Genomic DNA, 8799 nt, shown 5'->3' with positions numbered 1-8799 from the left:
TATACCATATTCATTGAAGAGAAAATTCAATGTTATTAAAATATCAATTCTCCTCACATTAATCTATCGATTCAAAGCGATCCCAAACAAAATTCCAGCAAGTTTTTTTTTTGGTAAAAATTGACAAGCTAATTCTAAAATTTATATGGAATTGCAAAGAACCTAGAATTGGTGAAATAATTTTTAAAAAGAGAACCAGGTTGGAAGGTTTAGTGTACACGGAGAATATAGTGTCCATTCATCCATAAAGCTACAGTAATCTAGAAGGCGTGGTATTGATTCTCAAAGGAACAGAGAATCCAGAAATAAACCCACACATCTGTGGTCAGTTTTTTGGTTTTGGTTTTGTTTTGTTTTTACAAAGATGATGATGTTATTCAATGGCAAATGGATAGTCTTTTCAAAAATAGCACAGGAGCAAGTGAATATCCATATGGAAAAATGAAAATACTTGACCCTTATCCTACTTCTTACACAAAAATTAACCTGAAGTGGATCATGGACCCAAACATAAAAACTAAAACCAGGGGCTTCCCTCGTGGCACAGTGGTTAAGAATCCGCCTGCCAATGCAGGGGACACGGGTTTGAGCCCTGGTCCTCCGGGAAGATCTCACGTGCCATGGAGCAACTAAGCCCATGTGCCACAACTACTGAGCCTGTACTCTAGAGCCTGCGAGTCACAACTACTGAGCGTGTGTGCTACAACTACTGAAGCCTGCGTGCCTAGAGCCTGTGCTCTGCAACAAGAGAAGCCACTGCCATGCACCTCATGCACCTCAACGAAGAGCAGCCTCCGCTGGCCACAACTAGAGAAAGCCTGCATGCAGCAATGAAGACCCAACACAGCCAAAATAAATAAATAAAGTAATAAATAAATTTAGGGGAAAAAAAAGCTAAAACCATAAAACTTCTAGAAGAAAAGCAGGACAAAATCTTCATGACCATGGTAAGAATTTCTTACATAGGACAAAAAAGGCACAAATCATAGAAGAAAAAAATGGATAAATTAGACTCCATTAAAATATAAACTTCTGTTCTTTGAAACAGACTGTTAAGAAAAAAAATTTAAGCTACAAACTGGGAGAAAATGTCTGCAATGTATTTATATGACCAAGGACTTGTATCCGATACATGTAAAGAACTCTTACAACTCAAGAACAAGAATACAAACCCAATTTAAAAAAATAAATAGACAAAAGATTTGAATAGACACTTCATCAAAGTTAGTTCATCAAAAAGCTAACAAACACACGAGAAGATGCTCAGTATCATTAGTCATCAAGGAAATGCAAATTAAAACCATAACAAGTTACTACTATATACCCTCTAAAATGATTAAAATGGAAAAGCCTAAAAATATTAACTCCTGGTAAGAATATAGAGTAATTGGAACACTGCTGGTGGAACTGTAAAATAGCACCACCACTTTGGAAAACTATTTGGCATTTTCTTATAAAATTCAACATATATTTACTATACAATTCAGCAATTCCATTCCTAGATATTTATCCCAAAGAAACAAAAACCTGTGTCCGTACAAAGACTTGTGTACAAATGTTCATATCAGCTTTCTTCCTAATAACCCCAAACTGGGAGCAACCCCACTGCCTGTCACAAGGTGAATAAATAGAAATCTGTGGTGTGCAGTGGAATACAATCCAGCAACGAGAAGAGATGACTGATACAGCAGCAAATATGAACGTCTCAAAACCACTATTCTTAGTGAAAGAAGCCAGGTGCAAAAGAGTGAAAATCGTAAAATTCCATTTACATGAAACTCAAGAAAGGACAAGTCTAATCTATAGTGTCAAAAAGCAGATTGGTGGGTGCTTGGGACCAGGAAAAGGGGGTGATTGACTGCAAAAGGGCTCAAGGGAACTTTCTGGGGTGGTAAGAATTTTCTATATCTTGATTGTGGTGGTGGTTACATGAGTTTAAAAAAAATATTTATTCATTTGGTTGCACCAGGTCTTAGTTGCGGCTCCTGGGATCCTTAGTTGCGGCATGCATGTGGGATCTAGTTCCCTGACCAGGGATTGAACCCAGGCCCCCTGCATTGGGAGCACAGTCTTATCCACTACGCCGCCAGGGAAGTTCCTACATGGGTTATTAATTTGTCAAATTTTATCACACTTAAATAGTTTCCTTTTATTGTGTGTAAACTACACCTTAATAGGGTTGATTTTTTTTTCAAAAAAACCCACTGAGATAGAGAGAAATTCTTTTATTTTTAATTTTTCTCTTATTAGTCATCCATTTAATACACATTAGTGTATAGATGTCAATCACAATCTCCCAATTCATCACACCACAACTCCCATTCACTGCCGCTTTCCCCCCTTGGTGTCCATACGTTTTTTCTCTACTTCTGTGTCTCAATTTCTGACCTGCAAACCGGTTCATCTGTACCATTTTCTAGGTTCCACGTATATGCGTTAATATACGATATTTGTTTTTCTCTTTCTGACTTACTTCAGTCTGTGTGACAGTCTCTAGATGCATCCACATCTCTACAAATGACCCAATTTTGTTCCTTTTTATGGTTGAGTAATATTCCATCGTATATATGTATGACATCTTCTTTATCTATTAGTCTGTCAGTGGGCATTTAGGTTGCTTCCATGTCCTGGCTATTGTAAATAGAGCTGCAATGAACATTGGGGTGCATGTGTCTTTTTGAATTATGGTTTTCTCTGGGTATATGTCCAGTAGTGGGATTGCTGGGTCATATGTTAATTCTATTTTTAGTTCTTTAAGTAACCTCCATACTGTTTTCCATAGTGGCTGTATCAATTTACATTCCCACTAACAGTGCAAGAGGGTTCCCTTTTCTCCACACCCTCTCCAGCATTTGTTGTTTGTAGATTTTCTGATGATGCCCATTCTAACTGGTGTGAGGTGATACCTCATTGTAGTTTTGATTTGCATTTCTCTAATAATTAGTGATGTTGAGCAGCTTTTCATGTGCTCCTTGGTCATCTCTATGTCTTCTTTGGAGAAATGTCTATGTAGCTCTTCTGCCCATTTTTGGATTGGGTTGTTTGTTTTTTTAATATTGAGCTGCATGAGTTGTTTATATATTTTGGAGATTAATCCTTTGTCTGTTGATTCGTTTGCAAATATTTTTTCCCATTCTGAGGGTTGTCTTTTCATCTTGTTTATGGTTTCCTTTGCTGTGCAAAAGCTTTGAAGTTTCATTAGGTCCCATTTGTTTATTTTTGTTTTTGTTTCCATTACTCTAGGAGGTGGATCAAAAAAGAGCTTGCTGTGATTTATGTCAAAGAGTGTTCTTCCTATGTTTTCCTCTAAGAGTCTTATAGTGTCCAGTCTCACATTTAGGTCTCTAATCCATTTTGAGTTTATTTTTGTGTATGGTGTTAGGGAGTGTTCTAATTTCCTTCTTTTACATGTAGCTGTCCAGTTTTCCCAGCACCACTTACTGAAGAGACTGTCTTTTCTCCAGTGTATATCCTTGCCTCCTTTGTCATAGATTAGTTGACCATAGGTATGTGGATTTATCTCTGGGCTTTCTATCTTGTTCCATTGATCTATGTTTCTGTTTTTGTGCCAGTACCATATTGTCTTGATTACTGTAGCATTGTAGTATAGTCTGAAGTCAGGGGGTCTGATTCCTCCAGCTCCGTTTTTTACCCTCAAGACTGCTTTGGCTATTTGGGGTCTTTTGTGTCTCCATACAAATTTTAAGATTTTTTGTTCTAGTTCTGTAAGAAATGCCATTGGTAATTTGATTGGGATTGCATTGAATCTGTCGATTGCTTTGGATAGTATAGTCATTTTCACAATATTGATCCTTCCAATCCAATAACATGGTATATCTCTCCATCTGTTGGTATCATCTTTAACTTCTTTCATCAGTGTCTTATAGTTTTCTGCATACAGGTCTTTTGTCTCCCTAGGTAGGTTTATTCCTAGGTATTCCATTCTTTTTGTTGCAGTGGTAAATGGGAGTGTTTTCTTAATTTCTCTTTCAGATTTTTCATCATTAGTGTATAGGAATGCAAGTGATTTCTGTGCATTAATTTTGTATCCTGCAACTTTACCAAACTCATCGATTAGCTCTAGTAGTTTTCTGGTGGCATCTTTAGGATTCTCTATGTATAGTATCATGTCATCTGCAAACAGTGACAGTTTTACTTCTTCTTTTCCAATTTGGATTCCTTTTATTTCTTTTTCTTCTCTGATTGACGTGGCTAGGACTTCCAAAACTATGTTGAATAATAGTGGTGAGAGTGGACATACTTGTCTTGTTCCTGATCTTAGAGGAAATGCTTTCAGTTTTTCACCATTGAGAATGATGTTTGCTGTGGGTTTGTTGTATATGGCCTTTATTATGTGGAAGTAGGTTCCCTCTATGCCCACTTTCTGGAGAGTTTTTATCATAAATGGGTGTTGAATTTTGTCAAAAGCTTTTTCTGCATCTATTGAGATGATCATACCATTTTTACTCTTCAGTTTGTTAATATGGTGTATCACATTGATTTGTGTATATTGAAGAATCCTTGTGCCTCTGGGATAAATCCCACTTGATCATGGTGTATGATCCTTTTAATGTGTTGTTGGATTCTTATTGCTAGTATTTTGTTGAGGATTTTTGCATCTATATTCATCAGTGATATTTGGTCTGTAATTTTCTTTTTTTGTAGTATCTTTGTCTGTTTTTTTTTTTTTAAGAAAGTAGAGTATATATAAGCTCCTAAAAACAGAGGTTTTTGTCTTTCTTCACTGATATGCCTATCATCTAGAAGAATGCTTGGCATATAGTAGATTCATCATAAATATTTGTTGAATGAATTATTGAAAACATTAAAAAGCTCTTGGAGATTAAAATTTTGAGATAAAATTTAAATTAAAAAATTCAGTAGAGGGACTGGGAGATAAAGTTACTCCCAGAAAACAGAACAAAAAGATAGAGATGGGTAATAGGAGAAAAAAGATTAGAGAATCAATTCAGGTCTGACTTCTACTAATAAGATTTGCAGAAAATAAGAACAGAGAAAGCAGAGGAGGAAGATGTGAAGAAGTAGATAATACAGTGAACCGAAGGACATGAGTTTCAGATATAAAGATCACATCAAGCAAAGCATAAGAAACGAAAAAGACTGGACACCAATAGTCGTCATCATGAACTTTCAGAGCAACGAGGACAAATAGGAGATTCTCAGAGAGAAAGGAACTGGAATGGACGGCATGAATATCTTACCAGTTCCACTGGAACTTAGAATACAATGGAACAACGCTTTCAGTTTCTAAGGGAAGCTAATTTGCTACCTTGTATTCTACATGCAGCCAATGGATCATGTGAGAAATCAAGGCGTTTTCCGAATATAAGTTCTCAAAAATTTTACCTCTCACGCACCATTTCTCAGGAAGCTACTTAAGGATGAGCTGCAGCAAAAGAAGGAGAAAAAAATTTTTAGAGGATTCAGGAAATAGGAGATCCAACCACAAGAGAGGCAAAAGGAATCTCTAGAATGATGGTCAAGGGAATTTACAGGAGCCCAGGAAGCACCCACACCAGATGGGAGCCGGAGGAAGCAGGGGTCCAGGGAGAATATGGTGAAGAAAAAAATATTTTGTTTGAAAATACTGAGAGAAGATTTTAATTTCTGTCAGAGTGTGGGGATTAGAAATAAGTACGTAGAAACTAAACAAACTTTTAAAAAAGGGAGACAAGTTTAATTCCAGAGAAAATGAAGTTCTTCAAGATAGGAAATAGTATTGTAGTACACAACATGGCTCAGCTGTGAATAACATTTTCATAGTCATAATAATACTAGCACTTAACGATCTCGTAAAAGGTGAGACGGCAGCTGTATTGGAAACATGAGGGAAGGAGATGATGTGTATGTGTCTGAGCTAAACCTTCAACTTCCGTAAGTCATACTTACAGCTAAAAATTCAGCAGTTTTGGGGTTTTGTTAGAAACATGAAGGGAAATACCAAAAGAAAAGATACAAGGACTTCTGTTTGTCTTTGTAAGGCTTCTGGAATTCTTTGAGTTGTTTAACGATGTACATATATATATATATATATATATATCTGATTAAAATAAAAATTAAAAGAAGAAAGAAAGATGATATAAAGAAAGATGTGGTAGAGACACAACAGACTTTTAGCTAAAGGGAGATTTCTTTTGTATATATTTTGTATTTTGTATATATATTAATTTTTGGATTATAAAAAATTTAAAATGTGTTCACTGTAGAAAATAAGAAAAGAGAGAAGTATACAAAAGCAAACAAAAATCACCTCTAACCCCAACATTCATAAATGATCACTGTTAGAATTTTGCTTTTTCCTTCATTTTTAATGTATAAATAATTGGAATCAGGCTGAATATGCAGCTTTCCATCTGGCCTATTTTCACTTTACATTCTCTTTTTTTTTTTTTTTTTTTTTTTTGCGTTATGTGGGCCTCTCACTGTTGTGGCCTCTCCCGTTGCGGAGCACAGGCTCCGGACGCACAGGCCCAGCGGCCATGGCTCACGGGCCCAGCCGCTCCGCGGCATGTGGGATCTTTCCAGACCGGGGCACGAACCCGTGTCCCCTGCATCGGCAGGCAGACTCTCAACCACTGCGCCACCAGGGAAGCCCCACTTTACATTCTCTTGTGAGAATTTTCCTTCATTAACTATTCTTTGTAAGCATGGGGAAAGAAAAATAGAATAGGAAGCAAGGAAGTGGAAACTGAGTGTGTCAACAATTCTTTTGGGAAGAGCAGAAGAGAAATGAGGTAGAAGCTGGAGGATGACATGGGAAAAGCGGGGGGGTGGGTCCCCCCACCCACGGGAGAGACTCAATCCTGTCTGTAGACCGATGGGAATTATCGGGTGGTGAGAATGATGATTCGAGAGGGTGGTTCACTGAAGGAGCAAGGTCTTTGGAAAGGCCAGGAGTGTAAGTGGAGGCGTCGCCATCTCTGGCAGAGGAGGAAAGGGATGCAGGATGCAGGAGGGTGAGGGTTTGGTGGTGCGTGGCAGAGTCACATCAGATGGTTTCTCAGTTAAGTACGTGTGAGGTCATCTTTTGAGAGGCAGGTGGAAGAGGAGGCACGAGATGTCTTGGGAAGTGGAAGCAAGACTACCAGAGAAATACAGCAGGACTGCTGGGCGGAGTCGAGCCCACGGGAAGTCTTTGAGTACCAGTACCCAGTGACCCACTCAGCCTCGTGATTCTCTCCGGCCAGGGCCAGCTACTCAGGCCAGGCTTCGGGAAGGCGGATGGTTGACTAAATCCAGGGTTGGGGTTTTGTCAGGTGGGTTATGACAACAGAAAGAGGAGAAGGGTGGGGATGGGTAGAGGGCTAGCAAGGGGTGGACCTTAGGATCTAGGCTGGGTGAGAAGAGGGGAGTCAGGAAGGGCGTATGGCTAGTGAGAAAGTGGTACCCGACGAGGAGGTCTCAGTGAACTCTCAGTGAACTCACAGGCGGACCCAAGCAAGCAGGGTGGAAGGACACGAGGTGGTGGTCAGGGGGTGGTGTTTGGAGTTAGAGATTTCAGAGGAGGTATAGTTCCTGGTGAGGAACAGGTAGTAACACAGTGGGGCGAAGGTACCTACATAGATCACAGGAGCTTCAAAGGACCTGGGATTTTTAAAGAAGGGAAGAAGGAGGAAAAAGAAATGGGAAGCAGGGAGGACTCTTCTCTCTCCTCCAAGCCCCAAGGTGTTCAGTGTGTGAGAGAAGAAATGCCTTCAACTGAACAGGCTTCTGGAGAGACTTCCACGTGGGACTGGGTGTTCCTGACAGAGGCGAAGACAGAAGGGAGTTTGCCAGTCACAGGCTGGGAGCAGCAGGGGGCCCTGAGGGAGGGCTGGGAGGACTGGGGGCCAGGGTAGGGGTTTGGGTCAGATTGGAGGGATGCAGAGGGATGAGAGTCAGAGAGACCTGTGGTGACTTCTGGTGGGGATGGGGGTGAAAGGGGAGTGAGGCTGGGGAGACGGGTGTGGGGCTTTTGAGATGGGGGTGGGTTGGGGTCTCCTCTCATCTTTTTTTTTTTTTTTTTTTGCAGTACGCGGGCCTCTCACTGTTGTGGCCTCTCCCGTTGCAGACCACAGGCTCCGGACGCGCAGGGTCAGCGGCCACGGCTCACGGGCCCAGCCGCTCCGCGGCATGTGGGATCTTCCCGGACCGGGGCACGAACCCGCGTCCCCTGCATCTCAACCACCACGCCACCAGAGAAGCCCTCTCCTCCCATATTGATGCTTCCTTCCCTCGGTGGCTTGGCCTTCCTTGACAACAGCTCCCAGATCCTGCTGATGGGGGTGATGGCCCAGACTCTGTCTCCTGTTCCTTCTCCTGCCCTCACCTGTCTTCCGTGCTGCAGCAGAATCTGGAGGTGCTGTGCCTTCCCCTTGGAAGGGAGCTGACTTCGCCCCAGATGGCTTACATTTTGGCTTGTTTGTCCTCCTCTCCCGGAAACCTCTGGAGGCCACGTGGATTTCCCTTTGAGCAGCCTGTGCTTCGACCATACCGTGCTCGAGGTGGTGCTTCCCAGGCCCGTGCTTGATTAAACTGAGTTCATTCAGGAGGGGAGGGAGGCATGCTTAACGAGCTCCTGCTACATCTAGGCACACGTTAGACCATTTTAAATCATGTTTGCGGTTTCCCTAGCGGGGCACCTGCACTCAGCAAATGTTAAGGGTTATTATTTAATCCTCCTAACACCACATTGGATAGATATTGTTACCTATCCTATTCTAGGTATTCACTTAAGTATTTCCTGAGTGCCTGCTGTGTATCAGATGCTATGTTAGACCTCTGGAATACTAAGTGTAT

This window comes from Hyperoodon ampullatus, assembly GCF_949752795.1.
Source record: "Hyperoodon ampullatus genome assembly, chromosome: 19".
NCBI lineage: Eukaryota > Metazoa > Chordata > Mammalia > Artiodactyla > Ziphiidae > Hyperoodon > Hyperoodon ampullatus.
The sequence above is the reverse complement of the archived record's forward strand: the minus strand, read 5'-3'. Positions refer to the sequence as shown.